This window comes from Vidua macroura, chromosome 3 (genome assembly GCF_024509145.1).
Source record: "Vidua macroura isolate BioBank_ID:100142 chromosome 3, ASM2450914v1, whole genome shotgun sequence".
Classification (NCBI taxonomy): domain Eukaryota; kingdom Metazoa; phylum Chordata; class Aves; order Passeriformes; family Viduidae; genus Vidua; species Vidua macroura.
This window is the reverse complement of record NC_071573.1, coordinates 15,826,082-15,846,578: the sequence shown is the minus strand read 5'-3', so window position 1 is coordinate 15,846,578 and position 20,497 is coordinate 15,826,082. Positions and strand designations below refer to the sequence as shown.

General features: G+C 38.5%; 1 protein-coding gene across 16 annotated transcripts in view; it reads right to left on the bottom strand.

Annotated features, from left to right (window-relative positions):
- The window catches only part of SMYD3 (SET and MYND domain containing 3), a 376,442-nt gene that overhangs the window by 121,576 nt on the left and 234,369 nt on the right, over positions 1-20,497 (bottom strand). The window contains exons 1-2 of one of the 16 annotated variants that reach the window (XM_053972910.1): positions 4,797-4,844; positions 4,531-4,587 (exon numbers count right to left, since the gene is read on the bottom strand). The exons of the other annotated variants lie outside the window; for them this stretch is intronic. The gene's annotated coding sequence lies outside the window, so the exon portion shown is untranslated. Of the gene's footprint in view, positions 1-4,530; positions 4,588-4,796; positions 4,845-20,497 lie in introns of those variants that run through there. 16 annotated transcript variants of the gene reach the window in all.

The window sequence follows — 20,497 nt, the reverse complement described above, 5'->3', positions numbered from 1 at the left end:
CCCCTCCTGCAAAAACCCTCCAAGACAGAAGCATGTTGAGGGCCAACCAGCTAGACCATAGGAAATGAAGCTGACGAGGGCAGTGAATTTGCTACTTCTATGAAAGAAGTCAGCTTTCCCTCCACCCAGCCTGTCTGTAGCTTTGTGGGGAAAAGGTTTTGTTCTATAAGTAAGGTTTTGTTTTATAAATAATGGTCTGTGCCCATGAGATATTGTGGGGCTCACCTAAGTGCCCTTGCTGAGGGATTCTTTTCCTAATATACATCTGAATATTAAGACTGCAGGGTCCTGTATTCCTTCAAATTGCAGAAAACACTCAGTACGATTCTCCAGAGGCCTGGGTACCCAGCACAACTTCAGCTGGAGCCCTACTCCATTCACCCACAATGGGCTAATGACTGCAGCTCAGAGCATGAGGCACACACAATAAAGAAAGGGTCTGAAGACAACTTTTTCCCTCCACATCACTCATTTGCTCTCCCTAGTGTTGCTCAGGCCTTGCAGCTCCCTAGCTCACAGCAGGAACTTCAATCCACTGTGTTATGACAGGCACACTCCAGCAGCTAAGGAGCTCCTCTAATGCACTGGCAGTCTAATTTATAAACTCCTTCCAGCATTTCAAAAATTAAAAAATAAGCTTATTCGCCATGTATCTGATATACTTCTTCCACACAAAAGTCTGTGTGCAAACATAAATGTTAAATGTTCCTTTCTCCATTACTGATTCCCTCCATATTTAGTGCTTATACTTTGTGAGGCACAGAATGATCTGTTGTTCATTTAAGAGCTTAAAATCCGTACCAGTTTCTCGTAACTAATGCCAACACACTGCTTTACTCAAGCGAGATCTACTGCACAAAACACATCAATTGACTACACATCAATGGGACAGCACATGATTAGACAACAGTGGGGAATCCTAATGATCCCCTGTGAGAATTAGGGGAGTGCAAGCCTCTCATTTTCTGCTCCATGATGTGTAGATGAAAAGTGCACTGGAAAGAATACAAAATGAACAGCAGTAATTCTCTGTGCATCCTAACTTCATTTCCATGGGAATGTGGAAATGTAACAAGACCATGATTATCACATGGAAGATGAAATAAAACACTGACCACAATGTCTTACTTAAGAGCACAATTACTTGTCCAATCTTTAGCCTTGATGTTTTGAAAGTGGCTGCTAGACACACACACTCAATCTCCAAGAATTTGGAGGTTCATCAATGTCCACAGGTAGGTGTCAGATACACTGTGCCACAGTTGTAGGGACATTTCATTGATTTTGAGTGGAGGATTACTCCTCTGATAGGGCAGCCAAAATAATACAGCCCTCCCATGGCCAGGCATAGTGCAACAGCACACTGCAAGGATGCTGACTTTTGTTCATTCCATTCTCCATCACATGGGTAAGGGAGAATTCAAACCATTCATATGGGTTTATTTAGTCTTTTGAAGAAGAAAACAATTTTTAAATGAGCTATAAATCATGATTTCACACTCTATTCATTTCAGCCCAGGACATATCAGCATCCCAAGAGAGATCTGAATGTTACCAAAGGCTGTCAAATTAACAGAAATACATTGACAAAAAAGAGCTATGCTATGTCAGTGCAGCAATAATGGTGCTAAGTGATGGCAAAGCATGGCTAAGCTTAAAGCAAAATTCCATTTTTGTGTGTTCAGAAAAATAAACGTAATTCCTGTCACCTGATTTTTGTCCTTGCTTGAATTGTTTGACATATTTTAAAGGGATTCTGTGGCTTTTTCTTTTGTGATTCTTTCGCAATCAGTATTTTACAAGGTTTGACACAAAAAGCTCTTCAACAAAGCTGATCAAATTTCTTCACAGTTTTAGGAAATTTAGTGATGTCTACACCACAATACAAATCCAGGAATTATACAGGGAAATTAGGACATCAGTGTCCAGCACATGCAATTTTAGCAGAAACCTCCTGTCTTTCCTACTTTCCTACAAAAACCTACTATCTTTCAGTAACTAGATGTTTTACTGTTTTGGGTCTCTTGTGTCACACAGTAAAAAAAAAAAAAAAGTTTCCTTTGTTCCCTGGGCAGCAAATTTTGTGGAGCACATGGCAACATTATCAATGAGATTTTCCCTAATAGATTAACCTCTTAGTTCACCTTGTCCAGTACTAAGTGACTAATGTTATCCATATGGTATTTTCAAATATTACTTATTTTACCAGTCTCAGTAAACCTAGTTTGGTTTCCTTCCTTGGCAACAGATGTGCATTGAATAGGGCTCTCAGTGAACAAGAGCTCTCTAAAATGTAGCTCAGTTTTCTCTTGTTAACTTTATTGTCTCCCAAAGCTTTCCTATCTCACTGTTCAATTGTGATGCAATTAGTAACCTCCATTCTTTCTTTAGTTTTTTTCATCAGTACAGGTCAGTAGAAATCAGTATGTCTTTAAGACTCTTTGAAGGAATTAAATGGTTGTTTTAGCCTGAAACTTATTTATTGTCATATTGGGTGATGATCAACACAGAAGGAGTGTTGAACAACACAGTGTGAAGGAGAACAACAGTAAGGAACTTTTTACAGTGTCAGCAAAGCTAAGTCAGCAAAGGACTGGGAGAGAAAATACAAGGCCATTTTTGTCTTTCCAGCATGCAAAAAGACCTACAGTTTTACAAGCATATGAGACCTGCAGGTCTGCCTCAAACCTGTCTTTCCTTCCATTGCTCTGATTCTGTGGTGAAATATCTCAGGTAACTAGAAGAATCTGACAGCACATTTATTGTTCTATTATTAGTACTCACCAGTGTAGTACTTGAGCAGTTAATGATAACAAGCAGCATACCAAAACCAGCGTGCTTTGGCAAACATCACTTAGGACACTTTTGCAAGCTGCATACATATAAAGTGAGTATCTCACTTCCACTTTGAGGAAGTAATAAAGCCTTTGGGTCACAGACATTAAAATTACCTATATACTGGGAGAGTTGAAAAGATGAAATACAAAGCCTGCTATGCCATATTTTGGATGACCTTCTCACTCCTAAAGTGCCCATGACTATGTGATGTTGTTTGCTCTGTGTCTCAAGTCATTCCCTGTACATTCAATTAGCAAAAATAATTGCTTCATCACAAACTGAATAAAAATGCCAAGACCCATTTAGAGACAACAGCAATCATTAAACAAAACCCATTTGCAGGAGAGTTGAAGGCATTTCAAATACGCATATGAGATTTAAAAATAGAAGAACACTTCAGAGTGTTCAAACTGCAGACAAAATCCTGTTTAATTTCAAAGGTGGCAGGGTTACTAATGCACCAGCTACTTCAAAGATGACAAAATAAATTGCTTTTTTAAAACACTGGCAGTTCCATCCAACATGATGGGAAATACATAAGATTTGCCAAATATGAAATGTAATGTGCACAGGTTGTTCAAAAGATGCCTTAATTTGCATGAGTGAGACTACAAAAGGCATAACTTATCATCACAGTTAGGCTTAACTTTGGAAATTGCTGTTCAGTCATGAACCTCAAATAGTCAACCCAGAAGGCCATCTCTCCATTTTATTCCATAATGCTGGAAAAATAAAGTGTTGTTTATATAGCTGGAAAGCTTTGCTCTATTATAAAACACAACAGGAGAGTAATTTATTTAATATAATTATTTAGCATGTGCATGACCATAGATAAATAGCAATCCACTGAAGAATTTAAGGCCTCCCCTGAAATATTTTTACAATCCTCTCAAAACCGATGAACTTTTGACTCAAGATTGGGTTTCGTTTTCAACAACTATTTTTCCTAAATCTGTTAGCAAGCTCTTATTACCTTTGCACTAAATGCAATTAAAAACCCAATACCATGCACACAGGAAGGGATATGCCTGGTTACTGGGATCCTCATTCTCAGGCTGGGCTGGCAAGAGCTGTTCCTCCACATTGAATTTAACTGGCTCCATACAGCAACTCAATGAAGTTGCCAAATTAAATATTAACAGTCATGTTTGGTTTATGTTTGAAAAGTTTCCCTTGCATTTAGGAGCTCAAATAAACACAACACTGCATGGATAACACTGGCTGAGTCCCTAGACTTCTCAGGTGTGCTATGCTCTGTCCTTTGCATCATATTGTCTCAATGACAAAATGGTCACCTGGAGAGATTCAAGTCCACCCATTTTTATGAAATTATAGTTTACGGATCAGGTGATCCTTTAAGATGCCTTCAGAAGAAGATGAGCATAAGGAAATATATAATGAAAACATTCAAGAGAAGTTTATCAACAAAAACTGGAGAACTGCACAGGTGTTTTCAAATAGCGGCTGGGTAAATCAATTCAGGCACAGGATAAGTACACACTGTGTGACGAGGGAACAGTTCCCTGCCAAGTCTGAATTTTTACCAGGACATACACATCTCTGTCTGATCTAGAAAGCCAAAACAAGAACTCAAGTTCCACAACTGCTTCGAAATTGAGAGGAATTGCTACCAGGACATTCAGTGGTAGTGTAAACCATGTAAAAGAATGATTCTTAATGATTGGTATTTACTATATGATGGCTATTGATCCAGTTATTGAACGTGTTTTACAGGGAATTGAAGTATTCCTGAAAAAAAAAGACAATATTGAAAAATAAATTGAACTTTTAAAGCTTTTTTCTATCACTTTCACACATCTGTGTGTATATATATGGATATACATATATAAATAAGGTATAATACTTAAATTGGTGTGTCCAGCTTCTATCAAACAAAAGAAATGTCAAAGTAGTAATATCATACTTTTCCTATTAATAAAACAAGAAGATAATATCACCTTTCAGGAGTGGGAATGCCTCATGATGTTCCCTCCTTCCACTCCAAATTCATTGAACAGTAAATATTTCAAAGGACTCAAGCTTGTTCATTCACTCTTTTTTTCCTCCAACTTTGTATAGCTCCTTTGAAGCAGCTGTCCACAAAGGATCAGATATTGAGTTTTCTAATCCTGTTTCAACATCTCAGCAAGACTTCTGAGTTCTATTAAAGATTAGGCAACATTTTTCAGCACTAAGGCCTGCTAGGCATCTGAACAAGGAATGAGACCCTAAATACACTAAACAAAGGTGACATTGCTGTTGGCTATGAAACTCCTTAAAGGAGATAATTTCCATTAATGAGAAAATAAAAAAAAAAAAAACATGATTTAAACCAGCCCTTATCATGCCATCTGAATCAAAAAACATATGTACATAAGAAACTTCTACAACAAAGTAAATAGGAAACCACTGGGATTTTAGCAATTGTGCTATATATGAAAAATGTTCAAAAAATGGTCAAAGTATATTGTGGGATGGAAAACCAAATGTTCCTGTGTATTCCTGCCTTAAAATGCTGTTATGTTTAGCAAAGGTTGTAAACTACCCACTCTCACATATAAAGTATGGGGTGTGAATCCTACCACAGCAGTCCTGCAGGCAAGCATTTTCTGTAAATATGTACTGTTCTGGGAAATTGCAAGTACATGTGGACACATGTACGTGTGTGGTGTATTTGTGTGTGCACGTATGCGTGTGTGTGTGCCTGGGCACATTTGTGAGAGCAAGACCACAATATTATCAACCTCCACATCTCACAAGTTCAGAGTTTCAAATTTCAGCTGGGTTGACAGTGCTTCTCAGTTACATTATTCTTCATCCATTTCTGTGAAGTATTTGTTGACACACAGGATAGAGATTTTGTTTTCTGAAATTTAGAATGAATCTTGGGCAGATGTTTGGGTATTAATATCATGCAAATATAGCAAATTTCTTCTCTAAACATATTCCCCCTCACCCCCCCCCTACAGTTAAGGGATTTTACAGGTGAACTGCCAACTCAGGCTGCTGCACAAGGCTCCCACACAAAGCTCCTGCCCAGAAGGTGTCAGGATGGGACTGTGCCAGTAAAGGTGAGTTCCAGGGTAAAAGACATGCTGCTGACCTTTAACTGTTCCTTTGAGATGGGGTGCCATAAGGAACTCACAGGCAGGGTGTGTGCTGGCACCACGGGAGTTTCTATCCCAGCAGTAAATGCAGAGGGCACGCTGCCAGCCGCCTTCTCTTCATGCAGTCAGAAAAGGGGCACAGAGAGGTCCATTGCTCAGCTAAGGAGTTCAGAGATCAGATCAAACCCTTCAACAGGGGAATTGTAACAGGAGAAAAGGTTGAGAATGTACACACTAGTGGCACATCTCAAAGTCAGACACAAGTGAGTATCCTTGTGATATCCAAGTGAGCATGCTCTTCTCCTCTGCATGTCTGCACGCGCATTCTGTGGATAGCTTCAGCTAGGAGCCCATGACTTAAAGGCAGGGGAGGCACAGTAGTGTCCAAAGTCGTGACGTGAACAAAACCGAAGCACAGCCCCTGCCAAGTGCAGCATTGCTCCTAAAATATCAACTGTGACACAGCACAACTGGTGCTCCAGGCAGCTGCCCTGCCAAATACTCAGACACGGAGAGTAACAAGGAGACCTTGAGTTTGCCTGTCTGGCCTTCAGGGAAGTGGGGAATCCCAGTTTGAGATTTGAGAATGCTCCTTTACCTTGTAAGAATTCTAGTGTGATGGTGTTTTTTTCTTTTTTGTTTCTTTTCTTTTTGGGGGGTTTTTGTTTTGTTTTGTTTGTTTGTTTGTTTTTTGCAAACAGGAGCCTGTTTACCATTTCTGTAGTAGTCACACAAAGTTAAGTAGGCCTCTAAAACGTTTTTGTTCTACCAACACAGAAAACCAGAAACTGTCAGCAGTTCTTGTGCTAACAGGGTTCTCCTGAAGACCCATTTTGTTTGGTTTTGGAGAAACCAAAGCTGATGAGAGCACAACTTTCTGTTGCCGTCTTATTTCCTACTTCTCATTACTTGTTTGCAAGTTACAGATCACAAAACTGAGAAAAAAAATGAAACATCAGAAGTTTCATAGATGAGTACGTGGTTTTGCAGTATTCACCATCTGACTATGAAACACAAGGAGATCAAAGCTAGAGTTACAGATCAAAGAGACAAGAAAACCTCTAATTGGGGATTTTTTTATCGAAGTCACACACACACATGGAATTAACATGAGTAATTAATAATACAGGCTAAGATTAGTCAATATAATTCTGGACATACATCCCAGAGAGCTGTTCAATTTTGCTTTAGAACCACTAGAGATAAATAGCCTTTTCTAGATCATGAGTCAGTATGAGAGATGGTTTGAGACCCTTGTTGAAAGAATAACTATTATTAAAAAGAACACAACATACTGAAACTAAAAGATTTCTTCCAAATGCTAAGTTGACAGAGAAAAGATTCCAAAATGCAGAGACATTAGACAAGTATTTAAAAGACATACAAATAACATCTCAAGTGACCTTGGATAAATACAGTGTGCGGTACCTGAAGATGGTCTAGCACTGGATGTATTATAAACCTTCCTTTTCCAGTACTAAAGATCAGGATTTGGGAGACTTTATCTAAGTTTAGTAGTGCATGTTATTGCATTACTGTGGGGGGAGGAAGGAGACATGAGGAACAAGGGAGGGACCAGTAGGGGAATTCCACACCCACAGTTCATTGGAAAAAAATACTGTCAGAGAAGGCCCTATGCAAGTTGCTTGGCAGATAACATAGCAGCTGGCTTTCTTTATTTAAATAAAAAGTTTTACTAATGTTGCATCTGATTTAGAATTTAAAGAGGCTAAAGATTTTTCAGTATTATGCTTTTCTTCTGCTGAATGTTTTGAAACACAAAATAGGAACTGCTTCAAATATTTATTCACTGTCCACTCAATTTTTTAGAAAAGGAAGATGTAAAAGCATATCTGGCAACCTGTTTCTGTGCAGGAACACTCAAGTACTTGTCATCTGGCATAAGCAAGCCAAAAAATGCTGAGTCCCTTCTACTTTTTATTCCTGCAAAGGATTAAATTCAGAGATTAACCATAACGTCTTTCAACCATAGGCTCACATATTCATGAATAACAACAAGAAAACCTAATTCAGTACTTAATATGTAATTTTATGCTGCATCTTCAAGAGCAGCATGTTAACAACTATAATAATACAGAGACAGGAGTCATTCAATAAGCTGATTCTGATAAAATCAGAAATTTTGGAGGGTTTTAGAAGGGTTTTTCTATTATTTAGGTTTGGGAAAATAAGCTCAGTCTAGTTTTAGGTTGTTATTTTGAAAGATAATTAAGATTTCAGGCAATTTCAAAATTTTTCATAGTAAACCGTAGACTGCAAAATTTATGTTAAGAAAAATATTTCAAATATTTGCAATAGCAAGCAGAAGTTCAACATCATTTTAAAATAAGGCATTAAACAAATATAATTTAGGTATAGTGCTGGAACCCTACTTTTGCTCTGATTAGCATCCAAAACTGATGAAGACTGTGAGCACCAGGAATAGGCTTTGACTGGATGATGAAGTACAGCAGAAGAGAAAATGAACCTTGCTATGGTCCTGCTTTTTCAGTGGGTCAGGAGCCAGACCCACTCTGCAAGTCCATCACTGTAACCCAATTCTTTCCTGCTATGTCCTAGAAAACTTCTGCAATGTACAAGTCACTTTACATCCCAAAGAGGCTTCCCACTAGCTGCAACAACTTGGTTTGGGAAAATGGGCACAGATTCAGGTCATGATTCATTTTTCAACCTTTTCTTGCACATGTGGCATGGAACTAATAAGCAGCTTGCAAGCCTTGTGATTGTCAGTAGCCCTCACATAACCTGACTTCTAACAGTGACAGCAGGGACCACAGCAGTGGGTACTCAGTGGCCTCATATAATAAGCAGAACTGTCTAAAAGTCTAAGAAATACAGAATTAAGGGAATATTTTAGCCGTTATTAAAGAAGCCAAATACTAGAAGTATGAAACTCCATGGAAAATAGCGTAATTATTCACATTCTAGCTTCCTTTACGTGCTTCTTATTGAAAAAAAACTGTTAAAGGTTTGCAACATTTTTTTCCTAAAATTCAGAAGAGTAAATAAAGGATAAAACTGGTGCTAAATATGCAGTTAAATTTTTATTCATACACCTAAGTGCAAATATCATATATCTAAGTCTGCAAATATTCTAGGAAATGCAACATTGTTCTTTCTCAAGCAATTAAGACAGGTTGGAGAACTCAACACTGTTTTTCATAGATTCATTTTTAGCACTATCAGCATTTTCATTTCAACTTTTAATTGCTCTATTATGCTATGGAAACAGTATAATTTTGTTTTTACATTATGTAAATGATAATACAAAATTCAGAAATAAATGCTCTCAACAGAAGAAAAAAATGAAATACATACATTCCTATTAACATTCTGATTTTGAAGAATCTGCATATCTCAGTGTAATGTGTGCTGATGGGAAGAAACACAGACCTGATTTTGAATGGGAACTGTTGGAAGTAGGGCATGGGCAATATAAATGCTTTCAAATCATTCATCCAATTACATTTACATAAATCAAAGTGAGATAAATGAAAACTAGAGACTTTGCAGATATTCACACAGATCATAAAAGGAATAAATGCATGTATTCCTTTCATGGTGCACTGGACATGGTTCAAAAAAAGTCAGTGGTCTGATTAGTAAGAATGTGCACATAGTCACCAAAATAATTCAAACAGTATGTCTTGGCTTTAAACACTTATATAGTTGTATAATTTCAGAAAATGTTACTGCATTAATGCTTTTTATATGCAGCTGTCTCTGACAGAACCTAATATATGTATATTGAGGTTATGTACATCTGAGAAAATTTTCATGGGCTAAACTGAAATGTTAGCACCTCAGCTGAAGTGCTGTGCCTGTCTTAAGTTTTGAGTTGCCCACAGTGAAGCAATCAGATTTTAAAGCTCTTCTATAATTAGATCCCAAGTTCTTAATTTTGTTTTGAGCTGACATCAAATTTCTTGTCAAAAATACCAAACTCCCATTAGAAATAGGAATCAGAGTGGCTGGAATATGGTAATGGACTGAGCATTGAATCTATGTTTTAAAATCTGGATTCACTTCCCAGCATTCTTGCATTACCTTCAGCAAGTTTCTTCACCTTCCTGCACCTCACTGTATTTTTTCCCAGCTGCTTTTGCTGTTACCATTATATATTCAAGGCAGAGACCATTTCACATAATGTGTTTGGGCACTTCTACAGGGTGACACTACTCCAAATTCAAGCCTTTAGAGGCTACTAGCATTAATCAGAATGTAAAAATAAAAGCTTAAGATGTTTTCTGAATGTCACTGTTTCCATCCTGAAGTGTCTTGTACTGTGACTAATACTATCCAATAAATCATTGTTGCAAAAGACTAAATGTTGTTAATCCCTAATCAAAATATTTTTCCAATTTATTAACACAACATTTACACGGGAAGCAATTTTAAATACTTACTAAATATTTACCTGCTTACTTACCATGATCTTATGAACCATTATGAGAAATTAATGATGTGAGCTCAACTGATATTAAAAAAAAGTTTTAAAACATTTATGTTTTCTTTAAGCTTTTTTCTAAAAATGTCTTCATCAGCATTTCAGTGACTTTTGAGAGAAGGAGGGGGAGAACTGCATTTGCTTACCTAAATCTGCTAATATGTTTATCCCTTCTGAATCAGTTGTCTAGGCATAATATTTTAAACCAGAGAGCAGTCCTTTCTCAGACAAGAAACATTCTCCTCAAAGTGAGAGCTGAAATCTGTGTCTCTCATTTCCTGTCTTTCTGATTTTTAATCAAAATATATGAAATCATTGCTTAAAATGGATATTCAGTTACATTAATATTGTGGAACTGCTAGAATATAGATGTTTAGCAGTAGAAGAGAAGCATGACAGAGGTTAAATCCCACTGATCTCATTCCTTATTAGAGCCAGTGAATCACATTCAGATGATATTCAAGGCATCTCACATAAAGACTATGAACAACATATAGCCCCCTACATGCTCCCCAGCAGAACAAATTGGCTATCCTATTATATAAATATCTAATTATTCTCCAAAGACTTGACTGCTCATACAATTTCAGCAGCAACACAAGCACATAGTTCAGGGTGCAGCTGAAACAGCATTAGAGTGCTCTGCATGTGCCTCACTATGTCTTAAGGACACCAAATTGCAAACATCTCCTATAAATATATACACATACACTTAAAGAGCAAGAAAAAGATTTCCCTCTTTTGATTAAATGTATTTCTGATATTTGTATCATACAAACTCCAACACACTTTTAAATGTGAACACTCCTAATTAATACTGAGCAATCACAACTCCAAAACTGACAACAGTTAATATTTATTTCTTTAACCAATCTAAATGATTTATCTCAAGTCAGTTTTAATGTTCCAGTTACCCTGCCTCTTTGAGGATAGGAAAGATATATGATCCTCATGAGGCAGTTTTACCTGTTGTATGAGACAACCCTGCATAAGGACTCCCAGGGAAGACTGCGAGTTTCAACATATCTTGCTTTCACAAGATCTCAAGCTGATACTTGTGGTGGGTTGACATTGGCTGTACACCTGGTTCCCACCACTCTACCATTTTTCTCCTTAGCTGGGCAGGGGAGAGAAAATACAATTAAAGGCTCGTGAGTCGAGATAGGGACAGGGAGAGATCACTGACCAGTTACTGTCATGGGCAAAACAGGTGAGACCTAGGGAAATTAGTTTAATTTATTACCCATCACCTCAGACTAGGGACAATGAGAAATGGAGCTATTCTTATAACTCTTTCTGGTTGAAATTGCACAGATTTTTATCCCCTGCTTCTTGACTCTGTTATCCCAGAGGCTCTACCATTTTCACTGCTAGCCTTGGCCTTGGCCAGTGGGGGCTTCATCTTGGAGCTGGCTGGCACTGATTTTGTTGGATATGAGAGATGCTTCTGGCAACTTCTCATATAAGCCACCTCTGTAGCCCACCTGCTATCACAACCTGGCCACAAAAACCAAATACACCAGTTTATTTATTATATTAGAGAAGCTAACACAAATTTTGTTCCTGCACAAGTATCAAACTGCTCTTTCCCATTGTGATGCACCAGCTTCACAGATGTGACAGTCTGAGAATGTGGTGCTCCATTTTTCCAAAAGAGATTCTCTTGACAACAAGACTGAGCATTTTTAACAACAGAGTGCCTCTAGGGAATGCCCTAGGAATATACCTCAGAAAGGTATACCATCTTGCATAACAGAAGCTGCTCTCTACATGAAAGAATGTTACAACACCATACCAAGTAAAAGATCAGAACTTCAGTTTCTTTATAGAAAAATGAAAGATAGCGAGTCAGTCGCACTTTCATTTTCCTACAATGCTCCAGGTAACTGAAAATTTGCATAAGAAGAAAATATAGACAGATAGAAATATTTCTTCTGCATGGAGCCACCCACTCAAATGATTAGAAAAAAACAAACATCACCAGCAGTAGTTGTGTAAATAAAGTGTAACAGGTATACTGTGAATATGTTTGTACTGCATATTCCAGTTTGTTTTTCTACTTGCAATTACAACATTACCAACTTTTTGTATTTAATGTGCCCTTAGTACCCAGCGCTCTAGCTCAAGTTATTTCCTAAAAACTCTTTTGTAATTCACAAGGCTACACAAGATCAGAAATTTCAGCTATTGAACCACTGCCATCTGAAGCTAGTTTTCCCACCATTAACATCTTCAGTTATCAGATTACTTTTTCCATGTTTCCATTTTCACTCAGTAAATGAAAATTATATTCATCTCTATTTTAATGAGGAAAAAAAATACAAATTTAAGATCTCATGTCAGAAATCCAGTGGTTCAAATAAGACTGTTTTCCTTCCATCTCCCTACTCTTAATGCTTATTCCTCTTTTCCCCTGTGTTCATTAAACTGTCCTGTCTACGGTAATATGGATCAAAGTCCACTTAGAATTACAAAACCCAAATGCAAAATGATCTACAAAGAACTTCATAATGGTGCTTAATTTGCCCATCTTTAGGGTAAGTTGCCCAAGATACAGAGATACCATTTGCATATCACCTTTCCTAATGACTGAAACTCACTTCTTAGATTAGTCCATCAGAAAGAATACTCATCAAGGCTAATTTAATCAGGTGTGTCTAAACAGTCTCCAGTCAATGGAGACAAGAACATTCACCAGCGAAGCCTAATCTGACTCCTGAGTTCCTGTGTGGAAGACAAATGCCCCCTCCTTGACGGAGTATAGGTGGAGCTGATGGAGATCATCCTCACTGAGCTAATGTCAGCGTTCACAAAGAGCTCCTTCAGGTTTATCTGCTCACCTCTATTTTCCCTTTTTCAGGCTTTACCATCAGAGGACAAAACTGCTGCCAAAACTCAGCCCCAGGGGACTTAAGGAATCTTTAAATAGTCTCCATACCTCCAGAGTGTATACATTTAGCCATTCTGAAATTCAGATGCATGGAAATGTCAAATTCCATACATCAAAATCTCACTGCAGTGGAGTGTTCTAGGAGATCAAAATCAAACTATAACTAAAAGCTTAGATATAAACACAGAATTTACAAAGTAAACTAAAATCTGAGCATCTGGGAAAAAATCATATGCACATTTTTTGTTGTGCAGGTGACAAGCACAGGACGTTATGGGATATTAACAGAGCATTATTAACATAATGCTCTTGGACATATATGTATGTGTGCCACTAAAAATTAAGATGTGTGTGTGGGTATTGACCATATTCACCCATGCAAGTGCGCTCAAAAACACATTCAGTGACATGAAAACAGTGTCATTGCATATGTATTTATGACTTTAAGGTGGATTCCTGCATTTTTTAAATTTCTGAAGCAACTAAAGAGTTGAGAAAGGAAGCTGATACTGTGATGTTGATCATAGCCTCATCCTGGGCATCTGTACTGCGGTACAGGAAGAGGCAGGGCCTTGACAACAAGCAGCAGTGTCATTTCTTTCCAGAACATAGTCTTTCTGATTGTGCAGGGACCAGGCACAGGGAACATATCAAAAATACAGGCAATATGTGTAAAGGAAAAAGAAATCACAAAGAACGGACACTAACATCTATGTAATAAAAGATTACTCTCTAGGCTTCATTACTTCCTTGGTTCCTCTGATATTCAAGGGCATCACAGACTCACAAAACATCAACCTTCACAGCAATCCCACGTGGGGCAAGAAGTACTCTCCTCACTACAGAGCGGGGACAGGAGGTGAGAGAGGGTAAGAATAGGGAGGAGGGAGTCTGATGTAGCCTGGAAGACAGCACTGACAGGTTTGGCCACCTGACCAACCTGAAATGAGAACTGAGGAGCCAGAGCATGTCTCCTCATTCAAATCCTGAAGACAGAACCAGGGACTCAGTCAAGCAAGACTTGGAAGTTAAGGTCTGTAAGCACCAAGGGAAAGGACTGTTGACCACTCTAAATCCTGAGTGAAGCACCACCTTTCCACATTTTTCATGAATATTTCCATGAGTATTTCTTTCCACAGCCATAATTGCATAATTGTCAACTGAACTAGATTTCCCTATGGCACATGGAGAGGGAATTCCCCACAATTAGGAAGACTACATAAAATTTATTTTCCTTATTTGAATATACATAACATCTAATTTCCCAATTGCCATATGTCATATAACTGTGTTCAAAACCAAAATAGGAAAACATACCTATTATAAACTGTTCTTTTCAAAACATACCACCAGCTAAAGCATGGTATTAAAGTTAATTTTTACATAATCTGAAATAGGATAAGAATAAGGAGCACATTTCCCATGTTACATATATTTTCAGATTTAAGATATTCAAAACTAAAATGCTTACATTTTCTAAATTTAAAAGCAACATGCATGGCAAATTATATTCTGGCCAACACTGCTCATCAATCAACACATTTCAGGGTTTTCCTGGACATACAGTGCTTTCACTGCAATGATTCAGGCAGAGTTAAATATAAATTTTTACCTTGAACCAAACAGAGGACTTAATAGTTGCTAGTGAAGGATTACTTTCAAATTCTTCTTTTAACTCATTTCTCATCTTCAGTCACATTTTCTCTGAACTTTAAGAATGAATGTAGGCTATTCAGTTTAAGGAAGACTGGCTGGATAAATCAACAGCATCACACATTTTGCATCAGACCAAATAATGATCCATGAAGTGTTATTTCTGAAGATTATTAGAAATGGAAAACTTCCATGTGTTCTCTTTTTGTAACTTGTTAATCTATTCCTATACAAATTGAAGTTTCATTTATGATTTTTACAGTTTGGACTACGCTTTCAAAAAATATTCAGGAGAAGCACACAAAAATTACCATGCCGTTTGGAATTTTAAAGTATAAATCTGCACTTTTAAACTACAATTAACCATTTCAATACTTTCAAATAAAATAATAAGCAATTTTATTGTTTATATCTAACTTGTTTTTCAAAGAAACCAAAATAAAAAAATTCAAAAATTTGGGAATCACAATTGCACCAAAAATTTAAGGAACTGATCTCCCAAGAAAACCCAGACTCATAAAAATTTCATCATTAATGCATTAAATTCCTGATTTCAAGAAGAATTAAAAGCACAGGAATCTTTACAGGATTCTTTATTACATTGTGTACTCTGTTGGGTTTTTTGAGAACTCAGTAAAATTAATAATTTTCAGCTCAGAAAGAGAAGGCACTATATACCTTAGCTGGAAGCTATTTTATTTTTATATTATTTAAACATTTTCAAAAGGATATAACACTGGCTTTAGTTTCTGCCCTGGCAATTTTTTTCAGCTGCTTTATATGAAGTTTGCTGCTAATAACTAGATAGGATGTAAAGCACTAAGGAACATCAAAAAGCAGTTCTGGGATAAATATCTTTCACTGCCAACACAGGAACTGAGTGTTTGTGCAAATCTAAGACAGAGTTTGGTTTGGTTTTCTTTAGCATCTGATGCTTTGTTGATGCTTTTAAACATGAACAGTTTCCATAATGCATTCAGTATATTAAATTACCAGTTTAGCTTTCAAGCAGAGTCTACTGTCACAAGTCTGTTCTACCTCCCATATGTTCCAAACTTTAAAGATTTTCCAAATATCTGATTTGGTCCCAGTGCTATTCTATTGACAACAGGCCCAAACAAAATTTGTAAGGTAATGAAATTACAGGATATGTGACTTTGATCTGTTCTCTTCAGTGCACCACACAAATCAGACCCTGAAAATTACATCTGAAGATAAACAGCACATTCTGTTGAAGCACTGTGCATTTTCAGCATTTCCTGTGCTCAAACTCAGCCTTGAGTGGGCTATGTAGATAAATGAACACCATGAAAAGCACGGATAGATCTGCTTGCGAGATGCTTAACACTGCCTGTGGGATAAACATTCATACAAGTCAAAACTCCGCTGAGTATATATAAATTAAATCTATCATTTGGAAAAACAGTAAACAAAGATGTTGCACAAACTTAGAGCTGATCTGAATAAGTGCAGATCAAGCTGAGTAAAATCTTATAAAGTTACAGAACCTCCTGACACTGCAGCAGTGTCTGCAAACACCTGAATGCACCAGATGTGTCCCAGTTTCCATGCCACATACGTTATGCTACATGTTGTACAGTGAAGTGAATGAAAACTTAGACGAAGGCACAGGCAAATGCTGGTTTTTGCTGAAGTGGTGAGCAGTGACAGTCTACCTGGGTGAAACAATGCTGGAGAACCACCTCCCTTCCAGAAAACTGGCTGCAGAGAAGTAATAAAGCCCTAAAGCACAGGTACACCCATCCAAAGAGAGGCACTTGTGTCATTCAAAGGACCTGCAAGAAACAGGGACAGCTACTTGTGTTCCCTCCAGCTGACTGGTTAGTGAGAGGGAGCAATGTTCACACCCAACACTGCACTCGTGGCATCAGCTTCAGCAGATCATTTTCTAGTCTTTCTCAAGCCAGTCAGCAGCAGGCAAGCACTGGTTTATGCACGAGTAAGGTGAGTATGTTCTCCCCACAGAAAGCTTTAATTATCTTAACCTGACTAGTTATGTTGGAAGGATCTACATTAAACAATCTGTTTAGTTTATTTAAGATGTGATAAGGAGGCAGTTTGTGCGTAGTCTCAGTGTGGGAGACAGTTTCCTCAGACAAACTCACAACATTTCACATCAGTGGAAGCTGACGCTAACCAAATTCAGGCTAGAAATTTAATCACTGCAACACCACACTGAAATGCAGAGACTTCACCACTGCCTGACACCCTGAAATCAAAGCTCTGTTTACTTTCACTTTGTCAGAAGAAAAGGTAAAATTAATCAGTCTGGATGTGAACTCAAGTCACCAGCCTAAACACATAAGGAGGGTTAAAAAGATAGAAGCTCTTCATTTTAAGAGATTTTGCTAGGACAGTTTTAAGTCTATTCTACAATGTGAGTGGTTTGTTTTGTTCAGTTTTTTCAAGAGGAAAATGGCTGTGTCCCTTTGGATGGCTCCATTCACAAGATGTGCATGGAAAGCAAAAAGATTCTCCTCCTCAAAAACATTTAATATACACTAATAAACACAAATGAAATTGATGGAAACTATAGATAAATTAGATTAAAAAATAATTACAATAAATTCCCCATAAACATGAGGAATGTGAAATAACAGTTACCTGGCTCCAGGTGGAAACAATTTCTGTTTCCTTTCTGCAACTATTTCTGACAGAGTTCTATTATAATACAGAGTGAAATTAAGGCCTATTTTTAAGTGATAAGGCATGGCAAAGATATATTGGAAAATACTTCAAACAGGCTTTCTAGCTGGATTCACTTGAAAATTCTCTTTGTTCGGTTTTATATTGAGGGTAAGATCGTGGCAAGAGTGAAAACAAGAATAGCATAAGAGCATTTCTAGAAGGAAAGGAGTGTCATGAGAGAGCCCTTGAGTGCTCTCTGTGCCAGCTTTCCTCTTCCAACCTGAAAAATAAAATATTGGTGCTTTCATGTTCTCCTAATCGTACTTTTCTTGTCTAGAGCATTTGCTGATAGCAATCTTCCAAACTCTTTATTCTCTCCAACAGTTTTTTTGGAAATTACTTTCTGAAATGATCCCACTTAAATAAAAACCAGCCATCTTCTCAGGACTAGAAATCACTGGATGTACAAACACATGACATTGTAAGCAAATATAGACAGGAAAAAGATTGTGAGTAATCCATCAGGCAAAGCATTCAACAAAACCACAAGAACAGAGCCATGAGGAATGTTACTGTGCTGGTTTTGGCTGGAGTACAGTTGATTTTCTTCACAGTGGCTTGTATGGGGCTGTGTTTTGGATTTGTGCTGAATATGGTGATGATAATATAGTTATAGCTTTTGCTATTGATGAGCAGGGCTTACACAGAGCCCTTTACTGCTTTTCCTACAGCCACACTGGTGAGGAGGTTAGGAGTGCATGGGAAGTTAGGAAGAGACACAGCTGGGACAGGTGACCTAAACTGACCAAAGGAATATTCCAGACCATATGATATCATGCTCAGGATAAAAAGGAAAGGGGAGGATGAAGAAGGAAGAAGGGGAACATCTCGGTGATGCCATTTGTCCTCCCAAATCAGTGTTATCTGTGATGGGGCCCTGCTCCCCTGGAGATGGCTGAACACCTGCCTGCCCATGGGAAGTGGTGAAATAATTCCTTGTTTTGTTTTGCTTGTATGCGTGACTTTTGCTTTCCTTATTAAACTGTCTTTATCTCAACCCCAGAATTTCTCATTTTTACCCTTCCTATTTTCTCCCCATTCCCACTGGTGGGGGAGAGAGTGAGTGGCTGCCTGAGGCTTGGCGGCTGGCTGGGGCTAAGCTGTGACAGTGGCTCAGTGAAAGCCTCAGGAATGGACATATGAAGAGAAGGAACTACTCTTCCTTCCAGTACTCTCCTGTACTCTAAACATTTACAGCCACAGCTTTTCATAAGCCAAGCATGCTTTCACTCATTTACTAATTCTCCAGAGAACACTGCCAGGAATTTGCGTGATGTTTCAATAGACACAGTGGCCTGTGGCAAGGATTTCCACTGATTAACAACACATGACGTAGAGAACTGGCTGTTCCATTTTGCTTTGCATTTATCACCCACAAATTTAAGCATGAATTCTTTACCAACATTCAATAGCTGTAACACTCTTAGGAAGGATAAGCACCACTGAAGTCTAATGTCCTACTCTGTCCTCAACTAGTTTTGGCCAAAATAGACAAGTAATAGCAAAACAATCTGAATCACTCATCCAAAATGCCTCCTGCAGGATCCCTGAGAAATCATCCCCTTGCCTAGGGTTTCCCATCTTCCTATAGAAGGGGTATCATGAGCTCCAGCAGCCACAGGCAGCCCACCAGGACCCAGACTGCTCTTTTCAGGGACACTTCTGTCACCTACCAAGGAAGTGTCACCCTTCCTGTGATAGTCATAATCTCTTTCTCAGAGACAAATCCAGTGAATGAGTGTTAGTAATAGCTTGCCTTGCTCTAATAAAACAGTTACACCATAAGTACATTAAAGAGTGCTGGCCTCCTTTATTGCCACATGGATCAGAAAGACAAAATCTGTACCCACTGACAGATCCTGCTTTTGCCAAGTTTGAATGCTGTGCTGTGAAGGAATTCCCTTTTCGTCCCCTCTGATCATGGGGTGGGAATCCTACATGGACACAGGTAAAAGACAAAAGGTGCTCTTCTCCTCGGGACTAAATCCTGTTTATTGTCAGGAGCCACTTCACATCCAGGCAACACCTCGGGGGTAACAGAGGCCAAGGTGTTTGATGACGTCCAAGAGAGAGAGAGCGAGTGTGTTCTCCTGGGGGGTTTTGAGCCCAGGGAAAAATGGGTGGGGCAGAGCTGAGGGGCCCCATCCAATGGGACACAGGTGAGGAGAAAGGGAGGGGAGAGCAGGTCAAGGAGAGCCCATCACACCTGAGGCTTGGGAGGGGAGGGGAAAGGTGTGTGGAATAGACCAATGTGACATAGTGCAAATTCCCAATCACCCAGTGCAAAACAACAACTAAATTACTATTTAGTGCATCACAACAGCGCTGTTATTTATTTAACTTTGGTCCTTGCAAAGTAAACAGATAGACAATTCTGGTTACACATATCTTTTACTGGGTTAGGGAAAATTAGAAGCAGATGGCAGCAATACTATGTGTACCTGTAGAAAACAAACACTGTTCTAAGGGTCTGGTTTAGAGCTATCTGAAATCGAGAGGAGCTTTCACCAGGAGTCTGAAGGGGTACCAAACCATGCTGTGAGCACTTGGTGACAGTGTCCAAAGCATCCAGCCATGGGTGAATGGCCTAGTGCTCCCCTTAGCACACAGAACACATCCACCTGGCTAATGTGCCCTGTGCACGTGCACTAATGGCAGGCAGGAAGAGAAGAGACACACCCACACCTGTGCATCTTTGGTGTCTGAGTGGGTTGTGTTTCTCAGGAGGGAGTGTGCTGATGAATTGAGCAAGTGTAAACCACAGACAGGACTCTTCACCCTTCACAGAAATCAACATCCCTGCAGGCGTGGAGCTGGAGAACAATTTTGCAA